We start from the raw sequence: 27,510 nt of genomic DNA on the forward strand, positions 1-27,510 counted from the left end.
TTTTAGCAATTTGACGAGTAGTGTGGGTGTGCCATTATATTAGCCGTCGGTCGAGATTCTTTTCCAGGTTTCAGTACATGCATTTCTCCACTCCAGGATTGCCTTGTGTAAGCCTGCGCTGCGTTTGCTCGACTTTTATTGTTTTCGAGCAGTTCTGGGATTTCTCACCCTCGCCTTCACCTTTTGATTTGATTTGGGGATAACGTAGAGATGAAATGCGTGCTGCGGTAGTACCCAATGATGTGCCTGAATTAATCACTCATGGATCGAGGGCTATTGTGGCTCACCACAATTTCTGGAAAGCACAGCACTTAAAGTGTGCTCTAAGATCTTGCGAGAAGTCATTGACGTCAACTGACAAGGTAATGAGTTCCTCTGGGAGCGTAAAGGGCTACTCTGGGCTTTGCCTACGGCTCTATCTGGGGTAACAAACATCAGAAGCAGCTCTCCAGTTTGTTAACTTGATATTCATATGAGTGCTGGCCCTAGTGGGCGGCACGGTGGTTAGCACTGCTGCCTCACAGCGCCAGGGACCCATCTTCAATTCGCCCCCCCTCAGGTGACTGACTGTGTGGAGTTTGCACATTCTCCCCGTGGCTGAATGGGTTTCCTCCCACAGTCCAAAAATGTGCAGGTGAGGTGAATTGGCCATGCTAAATTGCCTGTGGTGTTAGGTGTGGGTGTGGGTCGGTGTGGACTTGTTGGGCCAAAGGGCCTGTTTCCACACTGTAAGTAATCTAAATTAGCTTCATTTCATGTGCCTGCCCAGTTCTTTTGCCTTTCTCAGACTAGATACAACGTCTGGATAGCTTGAATTATGTGTTTCATCCTCTTCTGACGGAGTCCATTCCTTTGTACAAGATGCCATCCCGGGCTATCCCGTCATCTCTACCTGCCCATCACAGTCTTACAGCGATAAAGGTGTCCTTGATGTTTTCAGACCACATGATATTCCCTGCAGCACATGGTGAGTTTCAACTTGTGACATCAGCCCATTTTGATTTGAGTAAGACTTTCGGACTCAACACCTTTACCTTCCCCCAGAATCGCTCCAAAACAATCAACATGCAGCAAGTGCACCTTGATGACTTCCGGAGCGTGTCAGGCTTTTAGACAATAGACAATAGACAATAGACAATAGACAATAGATGCAGGAGTAGGCCATTCAGCCCTTCGAGCCTGCACCGCCATTCAATATGATCATGGCTGATCCACTTTCTCGTGGAGTCTGGAAGATTTTGCGCTCTGTTTGAGTTTCCGCTTTCATCACAGGGACTGCAGCTATTGAAAGGCCTGTCAGTGATAGACAGCTCTTTCCCTCACTTGCACATCACTTCCAGGTGGGAAATGAAATAACATCCCTTGCAGATGTTCTGAAGCGTGGAAAAGTGGTTTGAAACAGATGTTTTCGGGTTGTTTGTGGTTAGACCCAATTGCCATTTTGTCTCTCCCAAATGGACATTGATTCAAAAAAGTTGAGAAAGATAGATAATGGACAGGCACTCTCTCCCAATCGGAGCTCAGATTACTCAGTTTGTGTTCAATGCCAGGACATCTCACTGTGGAAAGACATTTCCTCTAATCTCTCATGATAAGCCTTTATTTATGACTTGGAAATCTGATGAAGTAGAATTTGTGCCATCTCAAAATGCTTCTTCCACCATCAACACAAGGCCACACACAAACTGCAGGAAGAACACCTCGTCTTCCGCCTCGGGACCTTATAGCCGGGCGGCCTTAACATTGAATTCACCAGCTTCCAAATCTCCCCAAACCGGACCCCCCCCCACCTCATCCCAGGGCCCAGCCCTCCCTCTCCAACCCGTCCCCTTAACCTGACCTTACCTGTCCATCTTCCTTCCCACCTGTCCGTTCCAGCCTTCCCACTGACCAATCACAATCGCCTCCCACCCACCTTTCCCCAGCCCCTACCCTCTCCTTCTATTTATTTCTCAGCCCCCTTCCCCCTCCCCAGTCCTGATGAAAGATTCTGACCTGAAACGTGCTGGTCAGCATGGATGGGTTGGACTGAAAGGTCTGTTTCCATGCTGTACATTTCTATGACTTTATGATGTTGCCTGCTATGCTTTTCCAGCTCCACACTTTATCCACGCTGACTCTCCAGAATCTGCAGTTCTCACTCCCTCCAAGCTCTTGAAAGGACGTCACTCCGAAGTTGATAAAAAACAAATCCTTCAAGGTTTATATCCTCTGTGTTACCTTCACATTTATTCATCTGCAATTTAGCCAATTTTATGTGTCAGGTGTTGAAGTCAAACATAAACGTACTTCTGAATTATCCTCCCTTACGGAAACCTGGAACAAAACCAAGTTGACCGCTCGTAATGAAATGTGCTCACTTGTTGTGGATTGTGGCCAACTCTGTGGAAACAGTTCTACTTCAAGATATGTTTGTACTTGAACTCACTAGGGGCTTTACATTGCAACTTGGAAGCAATAACCAATTCTGTTCTTGTACATACATACCAAGATCTCTTCCAATTGAATTCCTGCCTTGAAACCTTCAGCATTCCCCAAAGGATGGACCCCATTGATGAACCACAAATGTCTATCTCATGTTGCTCAGTAACCATGGCAGCCATTTTGAACCACACTTTAGGATCTCCACCATGTACAGGCCAGTGGTACCGAATGGTGGGGTTTTGCTTTCTTTCCAAATATGTAGTTAGGAGTTCTGTGATTATTTGAATAATTATGCTTTTAGTAAGGAGAACTCCATCTAATTTAATTTTGCTTGGAAGAGGACCCCAGTTCAGACTGCACAAGACCAGTCCCTCCCAGTTCTCCTCCTCTTTACCAACCTTGCAGGTGTAGCTGAGAAAATATTCCCTACTGCAACACCTTTGTATAACACTTTAGTTCCTGGCTCTATAATGAATTCACACTCACACCAGCTCCCAATCGAGCTACCCAGCTAGTCCCACACATAGAATCCCAACAGTGTGGAAGCAGGCTATTTAGCCCATCAAGTACACTTGCCCTCACTTCCTGAAAAGTATCCCACGCAGCCCAACCCATTCCTGCATTTCCCATGGCTAACCCATCCAGCCTGTACATCCCTGGATACTACACGCAATTTAGCATGGCCAATCCATCTAACCTACACAGCTTTGGACAGCAGGAGGAAACCCATGTCAACACGCAGAATTGAATTGAATTGGATTTATTGTCACGTGTACCGAGGCACAGTGAAAAGCTTTGTCTTGCGAGCGATACAGGCAGATCACAGAGTTAAGTCGCATAGATAGTAAATAAGAGGTAAACAGCGGCAAAAACAAAAACACAGGTACAGGTGAATATTAAGGATTTGTGAGTCCATTCAGTATTCTAACAACAGTAGGGTAGAAACTGTTGTGAAACCGGCTGGTGCATGTGTTCAGGCTTCTGTACCCTCTCCCTGATGGTAGAGGTTGTAGAAAAACATTGCCAGGGTGGGATGGATCTTTGAGAATGCTGGCGGCCTTTCCTTGACAGCGGGCCTGGTAGATGGATTCTATAAATGGGAGGTTGGCCTTTGTGATTGTCCAGGCTGTGTTCACCACTCTCTGTAACCATCCCCGATCTTGAATGGTACAGTTGCCATACCAGGTAGTGATACATCCAGCAGAATGCCCTCAATGGCGTACCTATAGAAGTCGGCAAGGGTACTTGCCGTCATGTCAAATTCCGTCAGCTGCCTGAGGAAGAAGAGATATCGTTGGGCCTTTGCAACCAGTGCGTCCACATGAAGAGTCCAAGAAAGCTTGTTGTGGATAGTCACTCCCAGGAGCTTGACATTATCCACTCATTCCACCTCTGTGCTGTTAATGTGTTGGGGGGGCATGAGTAACATCCCGCTGAAAGTCAATAATGAATTCCTTGGTTTTGAGAGCGAGGTTGTTCTCAGTGCACCATTTTTCCAGGTCTTCCACTTCCTGTCTGTTGTCTGTTTCATTGCCATCTGAGATTCAACCAACTATGGCGTTGTCACAGCAAACTTGTAAATGGCATTAGTCTAGTATTTGGTGACACAGTCATGGGCTGAGTACAACAGCCCTGGGGGGCTCCAGTGTTGCAGATAATTATGCAAACTCTTCATAAACAGTTGCCCAAGGTTGGAATCAAACCCAGGTCCCCAACACTGTGAGGCAGCAATGCTAACCACTGAGCTACCATGCCACACCATTTCACAGTCTATCTCCATAGCCCTTTATCTTCATCCTTTCCAAATACATATCCAGCTCTCTTTTGAAACCTCCGATGGAATCTGCCTCTCCCAGGCAGCGCATTAATAATGTAGTATTGTAACATTGATGTGATTGAAGTTTTCAGAATACTTAACCAGGATTTCCATACCTCTGTGCTTTCCCATCGGAACACTACACTGAAGTTGAAGACACTTAGGCAATTTTTAGCTTGTAAATACTCTGCAACAAAATTGTTAGAACTTGACATTGCTTCAGGCAGGAGCTCTGTCAATATTTGGACAAATTATTAACATTTCCTAAGGGTGTTGAGTAGGTGCGGTTTAAAACTGTAGGACAAAGATACATTTAGATAACAAGTGATTATTTATTATATAAGTTGGCTCCAAACTTGAAGGGAGAGGTTAATAAAGATGGCTTTATTGAACGAACCTCCACCTATGTAATTGAAAGGCCTATTTCTTTTTCATACTATCTTCAAATTAAATTTTAATTGGAATTGTCAACTCTCTGGTTGAAAGTGTTTTGGGAGTTTCCATCTTTCTTTCAAAGACTGCACAGTTGGATAACTTTACAATCAATAAAGGTAGCTCCTCAATCAATAAAGGTACTCAAGGGATACAGGGAGGAAACACTGTGACATTTCGATGTTTTTGTTTAACAATGATGCTTCTCCTGGGTGGAATGTTATAGAGTTGGCAATCCACATTTACCACAGTGGGTTTCCACACACCTTCAGGGGTCATTTACTTTGTAAACGATGACAATGAAAGGACGGCACGCAGTCCTTTACAGTCGCCAACTTGGTTCGGTTCTTTTGTTTAATTGCAACTCACACGCCTCTCCACTCCCTCACCTCCTCACCTTCAAAATTCTGCTGACTACTCCTCGAAATAACTCAGCCTTTGACAACAAAACCAAATCCCTTACTCCTCAGCTTGACAGTCTGTCTCTTATTTTGAGTCATAGAGATGTCTAGCACGGACACAGACACATTGGTCCAACTTGTCCATGCCGACTTGATATCCTAAACTGATCTAGTCCCACTTGCCAGCCTTTGGCCCTTACCCCTGTAAACCCTTCCTATTCACGTACCTGGAGAAAGTGAGGACTGCAGATGCTGGAGGTCATTGTTTTTACCGATCAGAGTCGAAGAGTTTGGTGCTGGAAAAGCACAGCGGGTCAGGCAGCATCTGAGGAGCAGGAGGGTCAACGCTTTGAGTATAAACTTTTCCACACTCTTCGACTCTATTCATGTACCCATCTAGATACCTTTTAAATGGTGTAATTGTATCAGCCTCCACCATTTCCTCTGGCAGGCCATTTCATATACACGCCACCCTCTGTGTGAAAATTTGCCCTTTAGGGCTCTTTTATATCTTTCCCCTCTCACCTTAAACCTATGCCCTCCAGTTCTGGACTCCCCCACCCCAGGGTAAAAAACTTGTCTATTTACGCTATCCATGCCCCTCATGATTTTATAAACCTCTCAGCCTCTGACGCTCCAGGGAAAACAGTCCCAGTCTGTTCAGCCTCTCCCTATAGCTCAAATCCTCCAACCCTGGAAGTATCCTTGCAAATCTTTTCTGCACCATTTTGTGCCTAAAAACATCCTTCCTAAAGCAGGGAAGCCAGAATTGCATGCAGTATTTCAAAAGTGGCCGAAGCAATGTGCTGCACAGCCACAACATGACCTCCCAACTCTAAAAGATTAGAGCGGTGCTGGAAAAACACAGCGGGTCAGGAATGATGAAGGACTTTTGTCCGAAATGTCGATTATCCTGGTCCTCGGTTGCTGCCTGACCTGCTGTGCTTTTCCAGCACCACTCTAACCTAGACTCTGATTTCCAGCATCTGCGGTCCTCACTTTTGCCTCCCAACTCCTACACTCAATGCACTGACCAATAAAGGCTAGTGTACCAAATAACTTCTTCACTACCCTGTCTACCTGAGACTCTATGTTCAAGTCTCAAACTTTCACTTGATCCGGTTGGAATTTAATAAATCACTCCACTTGTCAAATTATTCCTTCTTTCAAGATCGGACAGACTGGGCTCGTATGTCCTGGACCTTTAACAGGTAACTTGACCGATACATCCTGAGGGGCCTTGAAGTGGAAAGAAGATTACTTTAAAGGAGGAATCCAGAACTAGGCATGGCCCATTGAAGATAGAGATGAGGAGTGCTTTAATCACACAGAGTGTTATGAGTCTTCAGAACTCTCTCTCTGAAAAATTAACAGCCACAGAGTCCTTGAATATTTTGAAGACAGTGCTGAATAGATTCTTATTAATCAAGGGGTGTAAGGTATTAGGGGAACCCAGGAATATGGATCATCGAGTCATACAGCACAGAAACAGATGCTTCAGTCCAACTCAGATCAGATATCCTAATCTGACCCAGTCCCATTTATCCATATCCCTCTAAACCCTTCCTATTCATATACTTATCCAGATGCCTTATAAATGCAGTTCAACTCTGATCTTATTGAATGATGGACAAGAATCGAGGGGCTGAATGGCCTACTTGTGCTCCTGATTGGTCTGTTCACAAACCCTTTGTTGAAGGGCGGCACACAACAGGCACTTACAGCAGAAGGAGAGATCACGTGGCTAGGGCAAACCAGGCAGTCCCTACGTACAGTCCTCTTTCTCCAAATATCCGCCTTTTCACTTGAAAGAGAAATCATACCATGTGCGGTTACACAAGTTCTACATGGAGAGAAAGAAATTGCTCATTCATTACCAGCACTGCGTGTTAACTCTAGTCAGTTCCATTTTCATTAGTCTCTGTTCGTGCATTATATCCATAAATACCTAACGGTTTGTTGCTGGTTCTTCAGCTCACCTCAGCTCCTTCTGGAGTGAGGTTCCTTTTCAAGGGATTGTCACTCCCCTGGTGATTGTTGTTATCATGGGAACAGTTGCTGATTTGTTGTTGCTGCTGAGGGACAGGGGACCTCTGGGACTGATGCTTGTCGCTGACCTGATCCAGGTGGTGAGACCACACTGGCCATAGTCAGAGAGATATCCAGCACAGAAACCCATCTTCTGGTCCCCTGCTGCCCACAGTAAAGGCACAGTTTCTCTAGTTGTACGTAGATGCCTGTGGGTGTGAGGATTTAGAGTCAGAGAGTCATAGAGATGTACTGCATGGAAACAAACCCTTTGGTCCCACTCGTCCATGCCAACGAGATATCCTATCCCAATTGAGTCCCAACTGCCAGCACCCGGCCCATATCTCTCCAAACCCTTCCTATTCATATACACATCCAGGTGGCTTTTAAATGTTGCAATTGTACCAGCCTCCATCACTTCCTCTGGCAGCCCATTGCATACATGCACCACTCTCTGTGTGAAAAAGTTGCCCCTTAGGTCTCTTTTACATATTTCCTCTCTCATGCTAAACCTGCCTCTAGTTCTGGACTCCCCAACCCCAGGGAAAAGACTTTCCCTATTTACCCCATCCATGCCCCTCCTGATTTTATAAACCTCTACAAGGTCACCCCTCAGCCTCCGACGCTCCAGGGAAAACAGCCCCAGCATGTTCAGCCTCTTCCTCCAATCCTGGCAACATCTTTGTAAATCTTTTCTGAACCCTTTCGAGTTTCACAACATCCCTCCAATAGGAAGGAGACCAGAACTGCACACAATATTCCAACAGTGGCCTAACCAATGTCGTGTACAGCCGCAACATGACCTCCCAACTCCTGTACTCAATACTCTGACCAATAAAGGAAAACATACCAAACGCCTTCTTCACTATCCTATCTACCTGCAACTCCACTTTCAAGGAGCTATGAACCTGCACTCCAAGGTCTCTTTGCTCAGCAACTCTCCCCAGGACCTACCATTAAGTGTATAAGTCCTGCTAAGATTTGCTTTCCCAAAATGCAGCACCTCGCATGTATCTAAATTAAACTCCATCTGCCACTCCTCAGCCCATTGGCCCATCTGATCAAGATCCCATTGTAATCTGAGGTAACCTTCTTCACTGTCCACTACACCTCCAATTTTGGTGTCATCTGCAAATTTACTAACTATACCTCCTATGTTCATATCAAAATCATTTACGTAAATGATGACATTTAGTGGACCCAGCAGCAATCCTTGTGGCACTCCACTGGTCACAGGCCTCCAGTCTGAAAAACAACCCTCCACCACCATCCTCTGTCTTCTACCTTTGAGCCAGTTCTGTATCCAAATGGCTAGTTCTCCCTGTATTCCATGAAATCTAACCTTGCTGACCAGTCTCCAATGAGAAACATTGTTGAACGCCTTGCTGAAGTCCATATAGATCACATCTACCACTCTGCCCTCATCAATCCTCTTTGTTGCTTCTTCAAAAAACTCAATCAAGTTTGTGAGACATGATTTCCCATGCACAAAGCCATGTTGGCTATCCGTAATCAATCCTTGCCTTTCCCAATACATGTATGTCCTGTCCCTCAGGATTCCCTCCAACAACTACCCACCACCAACGTGAGGTTCACTGGTCTATAGTTCCTGGCTTGTCCTTACCATCTTTCTTAAACAGTGGCACCACGTTAGCCAACCTCCAGTCCTTTGGCACCTCACCTGTGATTATTGATGATACAAATTTCCCAGAAAGAGGCCCAGGAATCACTCCCCTAGCTTCCCACAGAGTCCTAGGGTACACCTGATTAGGTCCCGGAGATTTATCCACTTTTATGTGGTTCAAGACATCCAGCACTTCCTCCTCTGTAAGTGGACACTTTCAAAATGTCACCATCTATTTCCCCACTTTCTATATCTTCCATGTCCTTTTCCACAGTAAATACTGATACAAAATACTCGTTTAGTATCTCCCCCATCTCCTGGAGCTCCACACAAAGGCTGCCTTGCTGATCGTTGAGGGGCCCTACTCTGTCCCTAGTTACCCTCTTATCGTTAATGTATTTGTAAAAACCCTTTGGATTCTCCTTAATCCTATTTGCCAAAGCTATTTCATGTCTTCTTTTTGCCCTCCTGATTTCCCTCTTGAGCATACTCCTACTGCCTTTATACTCTAAGGATTCACTCGATCTATCCTGTCTATAACTGATATATGCTGCTTTCTTTTTCTTAACCAAACCCTCAATTTCTCCAGTCATCCAGCATTCCCTAAACCTACCAGCCTTTCCTTTCACCCCAATGGGAACATACTGTCTCTGGACTCTCGTTATTTCATTTCTGAAGGCTTCTCATTTTCCATCCATCTCTTTACCCATGAACATCTGCCCCCAATCAGCTTTTGAAAGTCTTGCCTGATGCCGTCAAAATTAGCCTTTCTCCAATTTAGAACTTCAACTGTTAGATCTGGTCTATCCTTTTCCATCACTATTTTAAAACAAATAGAATTATGGTCGTTGGCCCCAAAATGCTCCCCCCGACACCTCAGTCACCTGCCCTGCCTTATTTCCCAAGAGTAGGTCAAGATTTGCACCTTCTCTCGTAGGTACATCGACAGACTGAATCAGAAAATTTTCCTGTACACACTTAACAAATTCCTCTCCATCTAAACCCTTAACACTATGGCAATCCCCGTCTATGCTTGGAAAGTTAAAAATCCCCTACCATAACCACACTATTATTCTTACAGATAACTGAAATCTCCTTACAAATTTATTTTTCAATTTCCTGCTGACTATTAGGTGATCATCCCTTTCTTATTTCTCAGTTCCACCCAAATAACCTCCCCGGATGTATTTCAGGGAATATCCTCCCTCAGCACAGCTGTAATGCTATCCTTTATCAAAAATGCCACTCCCCCCTCCTCTCTTGCCTCCCTTTCTATCTTTCCTGTTGCATTTGTATCCTGGAGCATTAAGCTGCCAGTCCTGCCCATCCCTGAGCCATGTTTCTGTAATTGCTATGATATCCCAGTCCCATGTTCCTAACCATGCCCTGAGTTCATCTGCCTTCCCTGTTAGGCCCCTTGCTTTGAAATAAATGCAGTTAAATTTATCAGTCCTACCTTGTTCTCTGTTTTGTCCGTGCCTACCCTGACTGTTTGAGTCGTTTCTTTTCTCAACTGTACCAGTCTCAGATTGATGTCTTTCCTCACTATCTCCCTGGGTCCCACCTCCAACCTCCCCCCCTCCCCACCTTACTAGTTTAAACCTCCCAAGCAGCTCTAGCAAATTTCCCTGCCAGTATATTAGTCCCCTTCCAATTCAGGTGCAATCCATCCTTCTTGTACAGGTCACTTCTACTCCAGAAGAGATTCCAATGATCCAGAAATGGTGAATCCTTCTCCCATACACCAGTTCCTCAGCCACACATTCATCTACTCTATCCTCCTATTCCTACCCTCACTAGCTTGTAGCACCGGGAGTAAACCAGATATTACTACACTCGAGGACCTCCTATTTAAATTCCTGCCTAACTTTCTATATTCTCCCTTCAGAATCTCATCCTTTTCCCTTCCCATGAAATTAGTTCCAAAATGTACAATGACCTTCTGCTGGCCCCTCTCCCCCTTGCGAACATCCTGCACTCTGTCTGATATATCCTTGATCCTGGCATGAGGGAGGCAACACACCATTGATTTTTCGCTGCTGGCCACAGAATATCTGGTCAATCGTGTCCCTCGTATACAATTGTGGTGACCCCACTGCTCACCACACATCCCACATTGTCACATGGACTGACTCCTGTTGGGACAATCGAATGTTTGTGCTTTAACTGGCTCTCCAGTGCTCAGCTCCAGCGGTGACTTGGCAGTTTTACTGACCTTTGGCTTTCTGCTGTCTTACATTTGTTTTGTTACTCCCAGCTTGGATTATATATATGGCCCGAGTAGTTTACCTAGCCGTTGAAGAGTGGTTTGGGTGTGGAGCGTAATGGTCTAATTCTCATGCCTTTCCTCCACTCAAAGATTGCCTTGTACAAGTCTGTGCTAGACTTGCTTGTTTTTCTTTCAGGATTCTTTTGCGATCACCTCAGCCTTTCCATTTTCTGGGAATGGTGTGGAGGCACTGCGTTGTGCTGTTCGATTTCCTAATCATTTACTTATGAACTCTTCACTCGTGAACGGAGGACCGTTGTCACTCACACATAATGACTGAATAAGTAAACCATTGTCTCCATAGTTAGAGCGAGCATACCATGCTATGTGCAGTACTCATGCTATAGCAACTGAACTGGGCTTTCTACAGGTGCACTGATAGTCTTTGGTGCCCGTTGGTCAAAGTCCCAATCCTAATCAATCCTAATCAGTCCCTGTAAGAGTGAAGAGGTGCACCCCAAACTGGCACATCATGGGCAACGCTTTCTGTTGCTTGGGGATGGGCTGGTCCAGCTGGCTAGTTTGTGATGCAGAGCAATGTCAACAGCCCTGGTTCAATTCCCCCACCAACTGAGGTTACCATGAAGGACTCTCCTTCCCATCTCTCCCCTTGTCTGAGGCATGGTGACTCTCAGGTTAAATCACCACCAGTCATCGCTCTCTAATGAGAGGGCAGCTTTATAGTCCTTACAAGGCCTGTGGGGAATCATTCATTCATTAATCTTCTCCTGGAGATCATTGAGTGTGAGTTCCCCATGTAATGGTTTGCCTTGTTGGAAGTCATTGCCTGAAACCTTTATAAAGCAGACCCAACCATGGGGGGGTGGGGGAATACACTTTTTTATCTTCCCCTCCAACTGACTGGTGGTGATTTAACCTGAGAGTCACCATGCCTCAGACAAGGGGAGAGATGGGAAGGAGAGTCCCTCATGGTAACCTCAGTTGGTGGGGGAATTGATTTAGCCCCCTTCCCTCCCTCACTTTCATTAGATTAGATTACTTACGTGTGGAAACAGGCCCTTTCGCCCAACAAGTCCACATCAACCTTCCGAAGAGTAGCCCACCCAAACTCATTTCCCTACATTTACCCCTGACTAATACACCTAACACTATGGGCAATTGAACATGGCCAACTCACCCGAACCTGCACATCTTTGGATTGTAGGAGGAAACCCACGCAGACACGGAGAGAATGTGCAAACTCCATGCAGACAGTCGCCCGAGGCTGGAATCGAACCCCGGTCCCTGGCGCTGTGAGACAGCAGTGCCAACCACTGAGCCACCGTGCTGCCCCCAGTGGTTTACAGTGTCCACAATGGGCCTTGCAGGTAAATATCCAATTGGCTACATGGGTGATTTACTGGGGACAGTTAATAACTTTTTTAAAAAGTCGCGGTGCTTTGGAGATGGGGAAAAATAAATCCTCAGTTGTGTGTGTAAGAGTACTTCCTGATACAATAAAAAAGGCAGACTCAGCGATGGATCTGTACAACTGTCTGACCGGGACTGGGACGTGCCAACGCAGGAGTAGTAGCTCTGTTTTCGTGTTCAGCAAGAAACAATATTCCTTTGCAGTTGAGTTTCCTGAGTTATTACAGCGACTTCACCTTTTATCTTGCTGAGCTCGATGTTTGTCGCAAACATGGTTGGTATGGTCCTTAATCTCATTAGATTAGATTAGATTACTTACAGTGTAGAAACAGGCCCTTCGGCCCAAGAAGTCCACACCGCCCCGCCGAAGCGTAACCCACCCATACCCCTACATCTACACTTACCCCTTACCTAACATGGCCAATTGACCTTACCTGCACATTTTTGGACTGTGGGAGGAAACCGGAGCACCCGGAGGAAAACCACGCAGACACGGGGAGAACATGCAAACTCCACACAGTCAGTCGCCTGAGGCGGGAATTGAACCCGGGTCTCTGGCGCTGTGAGGCAGCAGTGCTGCCCACTGTGCCACCGTGCCGCCCACAGTGCCAGCAGAGTACATCTCACACCTCCCTCAGTCTAGACCCGAACCTTTCGATTCCCTGACAGGACTGGATGTGCCTCAGCAGCTGTTTCTTCCATCCCCCTTCGGGATAATGACACTATTACCCCCTGCGCAAGATACCACCTTGGGCTATCACTTCATCTGCATCTGTCCCAAACTCATAACGACTAGATGTGTCCTTGAGGTTTTCTGCCCTTCCTTTCATCACCACTACCTGCAGCACTTGGCTATTTGCACCTTGCTGCATAGTCTTTGTCGGAGAAATTTGCCCAGTAGGTTAGAGATCACAAAACACAGCTCGAAGTGAAATTGACAAACAGTTTATTGCAGGAGAAAGTGAGGACTGCAGATGCTGGAGATCAGAGCTGAAAATGTGTTGCTGGAAAAGCGCAGCAGGTCAGGCAGCATCCAAGGAGCAGGAGAATCGACATTTCGGGCATAAGCCCTTCTTCAGGAATGAGGAAAGTGTATCCAGCAGGCTAAAATAAAAGGTAGGGAGGAGGGACTTGGGGGAAGGGCATTGGAAATGCGATAGGTGGAAGGAGGTCAAGGTGAGGGTGATAGGCCAGAGTGGGGTGGGGGCGGAGAGGTCAGGAAGAAGATTGCAGGTTAGGAAGGTGGTGCTAAGTTCGAGGGATTTGACTGAGACAAGGTGGGGGGAGGGGAAATGAGGAAACTGGAGAAATCTGAGTTCATCCTTTGTGTTTGGAGGGTTCCCAGGCGGAAGATGAGGCGCTCTTCCTCCAACCGTCGTGTTGTTATAGTCTGGCGATGGAGGAGTCCAAGGACCTGCATGTCCTTGGTGGAGTGGGAGGGGGAGTTGAAGTGTTGAGCAACGGGGTGGTTGGGTTGGTTGGTCCGGGTGTCCCAGAGGTGTTCTCTGAAACATTCCGCAAGTAGGCGGCCTGTCTCCCCAATGTTTATTGCAAGTGATATCGCTGGAGGAGAAAACAGACTAGCTGACACAGAACTGACAGTCTGGACAGAGAATTTGATTTCTCCCCCCCCCCCAGAGCTGAGGATGAGACCAGTTTTATAGTAATGCTGTACAATGACACTGGTTAAAAAATGGGAAAATACAATGTTTCTGGAAATGGAATAATTCAGTGCAAGGATGCCATTTGGAAAACAGTTTATCGGATGAATACCCTGTTCCTTCACACAATGCAACATCCTGACAGTATCACGGTTCCATTCATCTTTAAAGTCTTTTCTGGAGTGGTGAGGTGCTTCCATTGTCCTGTGGTGTCTGTCTGTCTGTCCTGCTCTTTGTGAGACTTTGCCGTTGCTGGGTTGTGAAACTGCCCTTAGGGCTTTGAGATCTCTTGTCATGTCCATGGAAACTTAAGGTGTATTCCATTGTCTGCGTGCCGTCTGACCCGTTTGTGAGCTGCTCAGGAATTCTGGGTGTCCTGGTACAATTTGGCCAAATTTGCTTTTGTGGGCCTATCGTGGGTTAGCAAAGCTTTTCCCACAGCCTTCCTGATTTGAGAAAGGCACTTGCTTTAAGATTCAATTTCTGCACTGGATTGATGACTTCCAGACCATGTCAAGCTGCGATTCGAATCTCAAGACTAGCAGATTTTGCATCTCTCTCTCTCTCTCTCACTCTCTGTCACTCTCTGTCACTCTGTCATACCCAGACGACATCTCTGTGAACAAAGCAATGTGAGGGAGATAATGAGTCGAAGAGTGTAGTGCTGGAAAAGCACAGCCAATCATGCAGCCTCCAAAGTTTCTGATGAAGGGCTTATGCTCAAAACGTCGACTCTCCTGCTCCTCGGATGCTGCCTGACTTGCTGTGCTTTTCCAGCACCACACTCTTCAACTCTGAGCTCCAGCATCTGCAGTCCTTGATTTTGCCTGAGGGAGATAATGGCCCAGTGGTGTTATCACTGGACTGTTAATCCCATAACCTAGGAAATGTTTTGGGGACCTGGGTTCAAATCTCACCATGGCAGATGGTTGAATTTGAAAGTATTTTGGATTTAAGAGACAATGATGATTGCCCTTTTTGGGAAAGAAATCTGCCATCCTGACCTGGTCTGGCCTACATGTAACTCCAGACCCATAGCAATGTGATTGACCCTTAACACAATTAGGGATGGGCACTAAAAGCTGCCTCACCAGTGACAGCCACATCCTGTAAATGAATAAAGGGAGGAAAAAGATGCTTTGCAGCAACTCGGGGGAGATGCTTTGAAGAGGATTGTGGTTGGACACTGCCATGACTTGGTCACAGCCAGCAGATATTGGTTAAAGTGCTCACCAGTAAAGACACCAGCTGCTTACCCATTTGAATTGTTCAGTTTGTGTTCTCAGTCCAGCCACAGACACAACTGGGAGTCCTGGCTTGGTAAGGGTTAAACCAAGTCCTCTCTCACTGGTATCACATTGCAAGGTAACTTCATCATTAACAGCATGGCTCTTCAGCTCCCAATGTTGTCATTCCCAGTTGTTTGATTCCAGAGAAAGCCGCTCTTTAATCCGCTCTGATATTCTAGGAGAGGCTGTATTGGATGGGGCTGTTTTCCCTGGAAAGTTGGAGACTGAGTGGTGATCTTAGAGAGGTTTATAAAATCATGAGAGGCATGGATAGGGTGAATAGACAAGATCTTTTTCCTGGGGTGGGGGAGTCCAGAACCAAAGGGTGTAGGTTTATGGTGAGCGGGGAAAGATATAAAAGGGATCTAAGGGGCAACATTTTCATGTAGAGGGCGGTGCATGTATTGAATGAGCTGCTGAGGACAAGGTGGAGGCTGGTATAGTTGCAACAATTAAAAGGCATCTGGATGGGTTTATGAATAGAAAGGGTTTAGAGGGATATGGGCCAAATGCTGGCAAATGGGACTAGATTAGGTTGGGATATCTGGTCAGCATGGATGAGTTGGACTGAAGGGTTTGTTTCCGTGCTGTCCATCCCTTTCACTCTGTGACTAAGTGAGCTTGCCGAGAGGTTTATACTCTGATGACAAATTAGCCAAAAATTTTAGAATTATAGAGTCATGCAACACAGAAAAAAGGCCCTTCAAACCATTGAGTCTGTGCCAGTCAAATACAACCTCACTCTCTTAGCCCCGTTTCCTAGCACTTGGTCCACAGCCTTGTGTACCTTGGCATCACCAGGGCACATCTAAGTACTTCATTTTGCCAAACCATTCACAAAACTGACAATTCCTTTCATTGCTACCGACATCTACCAATTGCTGCTCCTCTGCTTCAACTCTTGTCTTGTCAGAATCCGGGTGTCAGTCTGTGACTTACCCGTGTGACTCCATGCATCTTCCAATACCAATCCAATCGACAAAGCAGCCCGCCTGATTGGCACAAGCACCCACTCCCTCCCCCACCCACGCTCAGTCACAGCAGTGTGTACGAGATGCACTGCAGAAATTCACCAAGGCTCCTCAGACAGCACCTTCCAAACCCACAACCACTTCCATCTAGAAGGACGAGGGCAGCAGATACGTGGGAACCACACCCCCTGCAAGTTCCCCTCCAAGCCCCTCACCATCCTGACTTGGAAATATATTGCTGCTCCTTCAGTGTCACTGGGTCAGAATCCTGGAATTCCTTCCCTAAGGGCATTGTGGGTCAACCCACAGCAGATGGACTGCAGCGGTTCAAGAAGGCAGCTCACCCCCCACCTTCTCAAGGGGCAATTAGGGATGGGCAATAAATGCTGTTCCCAGCCAGCCACACCCATGTCCCTCAAAACAAATAAATAACAAAATCTTCTCCAGCAGGTACACCTGACTCTGATCATGGCCTGTATTTATTGTGTTCCCATATCCATAACCAAGCAGAGCATCCACAATAGATTCCACTCTGGAAAGCTCAATGACCACCTCTGCTCTCTACCTTGATACTTTTACACACCAGTGGAAGTGTTAAATGGCACCTACAACTGGCCAGCCACCCTGTGCACTGAGGGTGGTAAAGACCCTTGCTCTGGCATGCGTTGGGAAAAAGTCTACATTGCTTGGCATATGGTGATGGGAGATTTTCGAAGATTTATTGCAATCCTTTTGCCCTCGGTTTTCCCAGTCTTTTTCCTCAACCTTACCCACAATGCTAATGCAGTCTATCGGAGTTGTCACTTTCTTGAATGCTCCCCTTTCTTCCAGCGGCACCCCCTCCCCCACCCCTCGCTCAGACTGGAATAAGGCAGCCAGAACTCTCCTTGGCAAATACTGTCATGCGCTCACATACCTGGGGATGGTATTTGTCCATCTAAAACCTGTGCAAAACGTCTCTGTGATCTTTTAGGATCTGTTCAGCATTAAGTGACCTACGATGTGTTTTAAAATTCCTCCGACATGTTTGAGGCAATTGGTCCAAGCTTTAGATTTGCTGGAGCTGGGAAGATTGGATATTGGATTACGTCTGCTATCTAGCACTCCCGATCTTCACTCACCCCATTGCATTGGGCTCCTCAGAATGAAGATCACTCCATCACCTCACCCTCAAGGGCTTGTTTCTGGGTCACCATCTTGAACCCCATGTTGTCTGTCAGCTCATGACCAAAAGACCATAAAAAAAATAGGAGCACGCCAGACACACTGCTCTGCCATTCAATAGGATCATGGGTAGTCAGATGTTCCTCACACCCAATTTCCTGTCCATTCCCTTAACTTCCCTATTGATCAAGAATCTTTCTCAGTCTTCAATACACACAGGGACTCTGACCCCCACAGCTGTCTGTGGCAAGGAGTTCCAAAGACTCACAAACCCCTGAGGGAAGAAATTCCTCCTCAGCTCTGTCTTAAATCAGCACCCCTTTATTCTGAGACTATGCCCTCTGTCCCAGCCTCTCCCATGAGGAGAAACATCCTCTCAGCACTGACCCTGTCAAGCCCCTTAAGAATCTGATGTGCTTCAATGAGATCACCTCTCAATCTCCTAAACTCCAGAGTCCCAACCTGTTTGACCATTTGCTCATAAGACAATTCCTCCATTAGAGGGATCGTATTAGTAAACCTTCTCTGATCTGCCTCCAATGACATGATATCGTTCCTAACCCTTCAGGGTGAGAGGGGAAAGGTATAAAAGGGAACCTAAGGGACAACCATTTCATGCAGAGGGTGGAAAGTGTATGGAATGAGTTGCCAGAGGATGTGGTGGAGGCTGGTACAATTACGACATTTAAAAGGCATCTGGATGGGTATATGAATAGGAAGGGTTTAGAGGGATATGGGCTGGGTGCTGGCAGGTGGGACTAGATTGGGTTGGGATATCTGGTTGGAATAGACGGGTTGGACCGAAGGGTCTGTTTCCATGCTGTACGTCTCTATGACTCTATGACTTAAAGAAGGGGACTAAAACTCCAGATGCCCTCTACCCAGCACCTTGTACGGTGGCAGTAAGACCTCCCTATTCTTACACTTCAACCCCCTCGAAATAAGGGCCAACATCTCGTGAGCCTTCCCGATTACCTGCTGTGCCTGTCTGCTAGCTTTCTGTGTTTCTCGCACAGGTTCTTCCAAGTCCCTTTCTGTTGCAGCTTTCTACAGCTTTTCCCTGTTTGTTCTCTCCTCCACAGTGAACAACTTCACATTTTCATACACGATGTTACACAAAGCCGCAGCCTCTGTTTGACACCTCGCACTCACTCGGGCCCTCTTTCTGCTGTTGTCATTCTAACAGTCACAAACCCCCCCACCTACCACCTTCGCCAACCTGTTCCATGACACAGAGTGAGTCATCAGAAACATCAGCTGACATCTCTCCAAGTATCACCTTTATTAACATGATTTAAATTTTTATTATCCCCTGCTAAACATTCAGGGTGGGCACAGTTAGCATTGCTGCCTCACGGTGCCAGGGACCTGGGTTCGATTCCAGCCTTGGGCGACACTCTGTGTGGAATTTGCACATTCTCCCCATGTCTGTGTGGGTTTCCTCTGGGTGCTCCGGTTTCCTCCCACAGTCCGAAGATGTGCAGGTTAGAGTGGATTGGGCATTCCAAATTGCCCATTATGTCCAGGGATGTGCAGGATAAGGTGAACTATGGTAATTGTGGGATTATAGGGATAACGTGGAATGCTCTTTGAAGCTGTCTTGATGGGTGAAACAGCCTTTATCTGCACTGTTGGGATTCTATGATTTAATAGGAGGAGAAATTACCCCATTTCAAAGGGTTGTGAATCTGTGGGATACTTCAACCCAGAGAGCTATGGGTGCTCCAGTGTTTGAACCTGAGATTGATGGATGTTTAGCATCTTGGGGAATTGAGGATGAGGGAGTGAGCAGCAAAGAGGAACTGAATCCCAAGCTAAGGCACAGGCAAAATGAATAATGAAGCCAGTCCAACGAGCCACGAGATGTATTTCTGCTCCTATTTCTAGTTCTTTGTTTCATACCATTCCTTCCCTTTCTGAGGGAACTCCCTTGCAACCTGCAAAACAAACGCTTAAAAACAGTGGTATCGCAGGCAGGGAAACAAACTAGTTCAGGGGAAACGATGCATGACCACTTACAGACAACTCCACCACAGAAACATGGAAAGGCCAAAGAGGTCATTACAAATGGAGTGGGATGCAGAGAACCTGTTGCCAACCTTTTTCACTGACATTTGTTTAGGGAATGTTTTGAATCAGTCAAACAGAAACTTCACGATTCTGCAAGTTGGTTAGAACTTCGCAATCCGGCCCGAAGGCAAATACAAGTTGAAGTCATGTTAAGAAGGCTCTTGCCAAACTTTTTGATACAATCTTGTTTTCGGAAAGTGCGAACTGCATGTTTTGACATTTGAGTTCTACTGTAATTTAAAGGGCTCCTGTTGAAAAACTTCCAGAGAGTTGCAGCAGCAGTGCTCACTCTCCTCTTGCTCGGTTTACCGATTCCCCCTTCACTTTATATTATTATGACAAAACCTTAAAAGAAAGATGTGAATGATCTCATCCAGAGGTCCAGCAATGTGCACACTCATCGAATTTGAGAAAATACAAAGCTCTTGCATGGAACAGCCTGCATGAAAGCCAAAGTCTTAATGCAGAATACGAGTTTTTATTGGCACATGGAGTGTTATGTACCTGTCTTGGTACACTGTGGGTTGTCTACCTGCCTTGGTACACTGAGGACTGTGTACCAGCCTTGGTGTATTGAGCACTGTATACCGGTCTTATTATAAGGATTATAAAAGGTTGGATTTATAATCATCTTGAAAGGAATAATTTGATTAGGGATAGTCAACACAGTTTTATGAAGGGTAGGTTGTGCCCCACAAACCTTATTGAGTTCTTTGAGGAAGTGACCAAACAGATGGATGAGGGTAAAGTGATTGATGTGGTGTATATGAGTTTCAGTAAGGCGTTTGATAAGGTTCCCCACAGTAGGCTATTGCTGAAAATACGGAGGCATAGGATTCAGCGTGATTTAGTAGTTTCGACCAGAAATTGGCTAGCTGAAAGAAGACAGAGTGTGGTGGTTGAAGGGAAATGTTCATCCTGGTGTTCAGTTACTAGTGGTGTACGCAAGGATCTCTTTTGGGGTCACTGCTGTTTTTCATGTTTATAAATGACCTGGATGAGGGCTTAGAAGGGTGGGTTAGTAAATTTGCGGATGACACTAAGGTCGGTAGAGTTGTAGATAGTACTGAAGGATGTTGCAGGCTGAAGAGGGATATAGATAAGCTGCAGAGCAGGGTGGCAAATGAAGTTTAACTTGGAAAAGAGTGAGGTGACTCACTTTGCAAGAAGTAACAGGAAGACAGGGTGCTGGGTTAATTTTTGGTAAGATTCTTGGTAGTGTAGATGAGCAGAGAGATCTCGGTGCCCAGGTGCATAAATCCCTGAAAGCTGCCACCCAGGTTGATAGGGTTGTTAAGAAGGCATACAGTGTGTTAGGTTTTATTGGTAGAGGGATTGAGTTTCAGAGCCACGAGGTCATGCTGCAGTTGTACAAAACTCTGGTGCAGCCGCACTTGGAGTATTGCGTACAGTTCTGGTCACCGCATCATAGGAAGGATGTGAAAGCATTGGAAAGGGTGCAGAGATTTACCAGAATGTTGTCTGTTATAGAGGGAAGGTCTTATGAGGAAAGGCTGAGGGATTTGAGGCTGTTTTTGTTAGAGAGATGGTTAAGAGGTGACTTAACAGAGACATACAAGATGATTAGAGGATTAGATAGGGTGGAGAGTGAGGGCCTTTTTCCTTGGATGGTGATGGCTAGCATGAGGGGATGTAGCTTTAAATTGAGGGGTGATAGATATAGGACAGATGAGTAGTAAGGATGTGGAACAACCTGTGTGCCAACTTTAAGGGCATTTAAATGGTCATTGGATAAACTTATGGATGATAATGGAATAGTGCAGGTTAGATGGGCTACAGATTGGTTTCACAGGTTGGCACAACATCGAGATTCGAAGGGTCTGTATTGTGCTGTGATGTTCTATGTTCTAAGTTTTGGCATATTGAGGTCTATACACCAGCCCCCTTAATGCAGAGGGTTGTGTGCCAATCTTAGTCTAGTGTGTGTTCTCCATCAGCCCAGGCACCCTGAGGATTATGTACCAGCCCTGGCACATTGAGGGTTGTATGCTGTTTAATGCAGATTCTTCATAGATCATGCCATTTTATTTTGAAATGTAATGTGCATATGATCTGGGCTAAAATGAGTGAAATTGAACATCAAGTCCAGGCGGACACTCCTAGTGCCTAGACTGAGGCTGTGCTGGCCTCAGCTGAGAGGTTATTGTGAGGCCTGAGGGTCTTTAATATTCCACAGCGGTGTGTCTAATCAACTGGGAGAGCTCGCTCTGATGGCCTGGTCAATATTTATCAAGGAAGTCTGTGCCATTTTCTTACTTTCCTGTATTATTGATTGCAGACTAAAATAAGAAACCGACTGTTTTAAAGACTGAGGATTGTGGAAAAGGTTGTTGTACCGTGAAGAAGAAGCCAGTTACCTGGCCATCATTGGCAGCGCTGTTTACACTGCTGTTTGTCAAACAGTGGTAGACTGTCTACATGCAGATGAGCTGGACACAAACCATGTGTCAGACTAGAGATCCAGCTGGCAACAGGTAGCTAATTGGTCTGGTGAATGTTATTAATGACAAAGGCCTTCTGCCTGCCAACAAATATGTGATTGGTCAGGATGGAGCTGAACAGCTTGTGGATGTGAATGGTTGGGCAGAAGCCGGGGGACCTATGAAAGGGAAGGAATTGTTCTCGTTCTCTCTCTCTCTCTCTCTCTCTCTCTCTCTCTGCGCAGTAAAAACAAACATCACAACGTGTGAAGAGAGAGAGAAAGTCAATTTATTTTCCCTCATCAGTTGCTCTAAATCAATAAGTCAGAGGTGAACCAAACACTGTGTGCTTCATGCAAACAGGGCAAAGCACCTGGGGACAGGAGATTGAGAAACAGCATGTCCTGATCAGGCAAAGGAATCATCTTTAGTGAACCCAGTGAACACGGACCGTTGAAATGCCTTCTCAGTCTTTCCTTCCACCAATATGACAGAGGGACAGAGACAGAGCAAGAGTGTGAGAGCCCACGTGAGAGCATGTGAGTATATGTGAAATGTGTCAGAGTGTGTATATGTCTGTGTGTGTATGTTAGACTGTTTGTGAGAGAGTGTGTGTTTGTGTGCACATATGTGTGTGTGAGTAAGTGCGTGCGTCGAGGGACAGCTTATAAAGATTTAGAGTTTTAACTAGTAACATTACAGATGGACAGAGCAAAATTGTTTACTTGTACTGAAATTTATTGCTTCATAAGAAATGATCGTTTCTGTACCAAGCAAGAATTTAGTCTGAGTTTTTTAAAAAATCAATCTAGGTTTAAAATTTTTAACATTTGTGACAACTCCAGGAAATAACAGGGGATTGATTTCCAACATGTTACTCCAATGGCAATAATAAAAACAAGATACTAGATTATCTAGTCATTAGTGAATGTAACTGGCTTGCAAGTGAAACCTTGCCATCAGGCCAGCGTTATCATAATAACACAGAAGAAATATGTACTCCCCACTGAGCCTTTTAATCAAGGACCTTTCTCCAATACATTGAATCTTCTGAGAGAGATCACCAGGCAGAGACCAGACAGAACCCTCAAATACAACCCTCAGGTAACACAGCAAAGTAAATAAAGCACAATTTACCCAACAGCTCAACAGTACTCAAGCCTGACCACTCATGGTTCAGAGTTGACCTTCGCAGCCAACATTATACCATTTTGGGTTTGAGTCAGGTCTGTGATTTTTACTCCAGTCATTAAGTTTTGTGTGGACGTTTCTCAAGATCCTGTGAAAGAAGTTAGTGGAATTTATGAGAGAGTACCTACTTATTAAAACAGTGGAAATATTGTCATTTATTTTAGCTCAAGGGGAACAAATTTGGCACCTAATTTCGGTTTCTTCCTTTAAATCACAGCTTGAACTCAAGAACAGATTTAGCCACGTCCTTTCTTAGTGTCAAGGTGAAAAATTTAGATCCTCTGGACCAGACTCTCCATTGGGCATCAAACAAATCTGTGAACGAAACATTGCCCATGAGTTCACCCAAGCTGAATACATCTGGTGAACGTATGGTCTTGGAATCTGTATCGAGGGTTCATTAATTACAATCTCTTATGTCTTCATATCATTGAAAGGGACATAGAGAATCTGGGAGCACTTACAGTCAAAGACAAAGTGTCCCATTCACCTCCTGCCATGTTCTGTCTGGGGTAGACACTGAAGGGACAGGAGGTGGGTGACACCTATCAATATCCACTCCCTTTTTGCTTCACCTTAATAAAAATTGGAGAATGGCCACAGGGTAAGATGGCGGTGTTGGGGGCGTGAGTAGGAAGTGTTCGGGCTCTGTGCCCACAAGCTCCCACTTACCTGCCAGCCATATTCTTCCTTGTTTTTTTTTAAATCATTCTGCTTCTTCCATTTCTCTTTTGTATCAAAGTTCTCCCTTTCTTCTTTCCTGCAGCTGTGGTGGTGGGAGGTCTTAAGAAATAGGAGCAGAGTTAGAGGCCATTTGGCCCATCGAGATTACTCCGCCATGCGATTATGGCTGATATGCCCCTCACCCCAATTTTCCTGCCTTCTCCCCATGTCCCATCAACCAATTGCCAATCAGTGGATCTGGATGTCTACTCCTCTTGGCCATAGGGGGCTGCAGCTTTAGGGAAGGCTCCATGGTGAGTGGGCCTGGTCCTTTCCTCCTGACGGTGATAGGGCGGTTTCAGTGGTGGCAACACGATGATTCCTCGTGACCTTGCAGCAATGTGGCGGTGACTTGACTGTTTCAACATCGGTGACTTGGTGGGTTGGAGTCTGCCCTTCCTTGCTATGGTGACAGTGCAGTGGCTTCAGCGTCAGCTGTAGTGGTGGCAGTACGCTAGTGTGTAATCCAGAAATCCTTAGTGGCCTAGTGAGATCCTTAGTGGCATTATCACTGCACTGTTAATCTACAAACCCACATCACATTCTGTGAGCCTGGTTTCAAATGTCACTGTGTCCAAGATGGTGGAATTGGAATCCAATGAAAACCTGGAATTAAAGGGTCTAACAATGACTATGAATCTATTACTGGGAAAAAAAACCCATCTCTTTCAGTAATGGTCCTTAGGGAAGGACACTACCATCTTTACCTGGTCTAGATATCTACATGGTTCCAGACCCACAGCAATGTGGTCAACAGTTAACTGCCCTCTGAGCAATAAATGGCAGCTTAACCAGTGATGCCCGCATCCTGTTAATTAAAATAATTTTTATTTAAACCCCATAGTTGCTCCCAGATTACTGTGCAGGAAACAAATGATGAATTTCATCCTAACTTTGTTTCAATTATTTAGTCATAGAACTGATTTTAAAAATAATTTCTGTAATTAAAATGGCACTGAATTGTAGTGACATATACACATCTCACTGTATTTTCATAAATACAAGTGACAATTAATTGGTATTCTAAAAAATATGTTTAGTCCTAAAATAAAATCACATCAAGGCATCAGGGTCTCCTGATTAAAGCTTCACAAAAATAAGTTTTTACAAAACAGACTTGTCCAAGTGACTTTGACAGATCACCCATGGTAACTTTTTATTAATCTCCAAAATAATCAACAGATACATTTGTTCTTAACTAATGGAATGAGCAACTACAATTATAGAGCACTGAAAAAGAGACCCTTCAGCCCTTTGCATCCAGGCCAGTCATCAAGCGTCCAGTGTCATGTCTCATACCTGGACTGGATTTTAACATTGTAAATATAGTTAAAAATCACACAACACCAGGTTAGAGTCCAACAGGTTAATTTGGAAGCACTAGCTTTTGGAGCGACGCTCTTCATCAGGTTCTTCCAATGACGTAGGAGCAGTGTTCCAAAAGCTAATGCTTCCAAATAAACCTGTTGGACTATAACCTGGTGTTGTGTGATTTCTTAAACTTGGTCCACCCCAGTCCAACATTGGCATCTCCTCATCATTGTAAAGATATGCATCTGCAGCCTATCCTGCCCAGTTTAATGCACTGGTAGGAAACCAGTGTCTATTGTTCCAAGCAGATTGAAACAGGAAAGCTATTGTTTTCCCTCAAACTGCCTGAGGCATGAGTCACATATGCAATAAGTGTTTATTCTGGGAGATAAATGACAAGGAAGTTTGACTTGTTTTAATCGCAGAGCAAGCACACAATCAGCACTTCATAAAGTGTATCAAAAACAGAATGTGTTACAATTTTATCTGATCAGGGCTCCATCTTCATCTATGTCTGTACTAGTAAAGAATTATTGCAAACATGAATCATAGTGTGACAAGGAAGGAGGTGTGGGAGATTTTTCAGTGCTGACCGTAATTTTATAGCAAGTCTGAAAAGTAAACAGAACATGAAGAAGATGGCAATTAAAATGGAACTGGGGAGACTGGCATGTGGATAGATTGGGTTTATCTCCCCTACAGCTGAGGGGGACATGAGATTTGACAGAGGTGTTTAAAATCATTGAAGGATCTCAATAAGGAAACTGGCTGAAGTGCTGAAAATCTGAGTGAGAGAGGACACAGATGCAAGGTGACTTTGACCAATCAAGCAGAGATGACTCAACAAACATCTATTTGACGTGCTGAGTAGTTAGGATTTGTAAATCACTGTCAGACAGGGTAGAAGATGTAGATTCAATAGGAGCTCTCAGAGGAGACTGCAATTAAAGTGAAAGATTTGCAGGGTTGAGTTAGACGGTAGATTAGATTAGATTCCCTACAGTGTAGAAACAGGCCCTTCAGCCAACCCTCCAAAGAGGAACCCACCCAGACCTATTCCCCGACATTTACCCCTGACTAATGCACCTAATACTATTGCCAATCCATCCTAACCTGCACATCTTTAGACTGTGGGAGGAAACCAGAGCAAATCCACACAGACACAGGGAGACTGTGCAAACTCCATGCAGACAGTTGCCCAAGGCAGTTGAACCCAGGTTCCTGGTGCTGTGAGGCAGCAGTGCTAACCACTGAGCCACCATGGGTAAGAGAGTTGCGAGTCAAAGTGTGGTATCGCATGAAAACAGGCCCTTCAGTCCAAATCACCTATGCTGATCAGATATCCTCAATTAATTTAGTCCTCTTTGTCAGTATTTAGCCTATACCCCTCTAAACCCTTCAGCCTTGAGGTAGTATATTGTAAACTCGAACCTTCTTAAGGTGTGAAATTTTCAGCAGCCTGTTTTGTTTGTACTGTATCCTCTAAGATATATTCAATATTCCTTCCAATAACAGTGCATGCCTAGTTACATTTTAATGCTTGGGAAAATAGAACAGCACAACACAGGCCCTTTGGCCCTTGCTGTTGCACCAGCTTTTTCTCCTACTCCAAGATCAGCCTAAACTACATACCCTTCATTCTACTATAACTAATACTCCAACTGTTATACAGGAACCATCATTCAAAACCTATCAGACAAAATTGAAAGTATCACTAATGTTGCCTCCAAAATCTGTCAGGGGGAGAAATGCTGCTGAATATTACAGAGTCCCTTGTTGGCCTAGCAGTTAAAATGGTGCTGGTGCAGTGGTGTTGGCACTGGACTTGTAATGTAGAAAGCTAGGTTGATGATCTAGGGCTGTAGGTTTGAATCTTACTGTAGCTAGTGGTGAAATTTGAATGTGTTCCATTAACTTTCTTATAGGGAAGGAAATCTGCCATCCTTATCTGGTCTGACAGACATGTGACTCCAGAGAGTTGCGAATACAGTCCAGTGCATCACGTAAGCCAGCCTTTCATCTATTGATTCAGTCTATAGTACCCACTGCCTCAAAGGCAGCTCACATCAAAGTCCCCTCCCACTCTTCCATCAGATCAAATATGCAAAAGCTTAAACATGTGTGCCAAGAGATTCAACAACTTCTTCCCTGCTGTTATTAGATTTGAAATGAGAAGTCTAATATCGATCTTGTTTTTTGTGCATCTTTCTGCAGTTGTAACATTATATTCCTTGCTCTGTTCTATTATCCTAATGCACTTTATATGGTATGATCTGCTTGTGCGCTCCACAAAACAAAAAAAAACTTTTCACTGTAACTAGGTA

General features: G+C 45.1%; 1 long non-coding RNA gene across 1 annotated transcript; it reads left to right on the forward strand.

The window, feature by feature from the left end:
- The first annotated feature begins 59 nt into the window (after positions 1–59).
- LOC140467926 (uncharacterized) lies at positions 60–27,510 on the forward strand. Its single transcript, XR_011955537.1, has 3 exons — positions 60–362; positions 12,160–12,322; positions 27,112–27,510. It is a non-coding gene; the product is annotated as an uncharacterized lncRNA (long non-coding RNA).

This window comes from Chiloscyllium punctatum, chromosome 46 (genome assembly GCF_047496795.1).
Source record: "Chiloscyllium punctatum isolate Juve2018m chromosome 46, sChiPun1.3, whole genome shotgun sequence".
Lineage (NCBI taxonomy): Eukaryota > Metazoa > Chordata > Chondrichthyes > Orectolobiformes > Hemiscylliidae > Chiloscyllium > Chiloscyllium punctatum.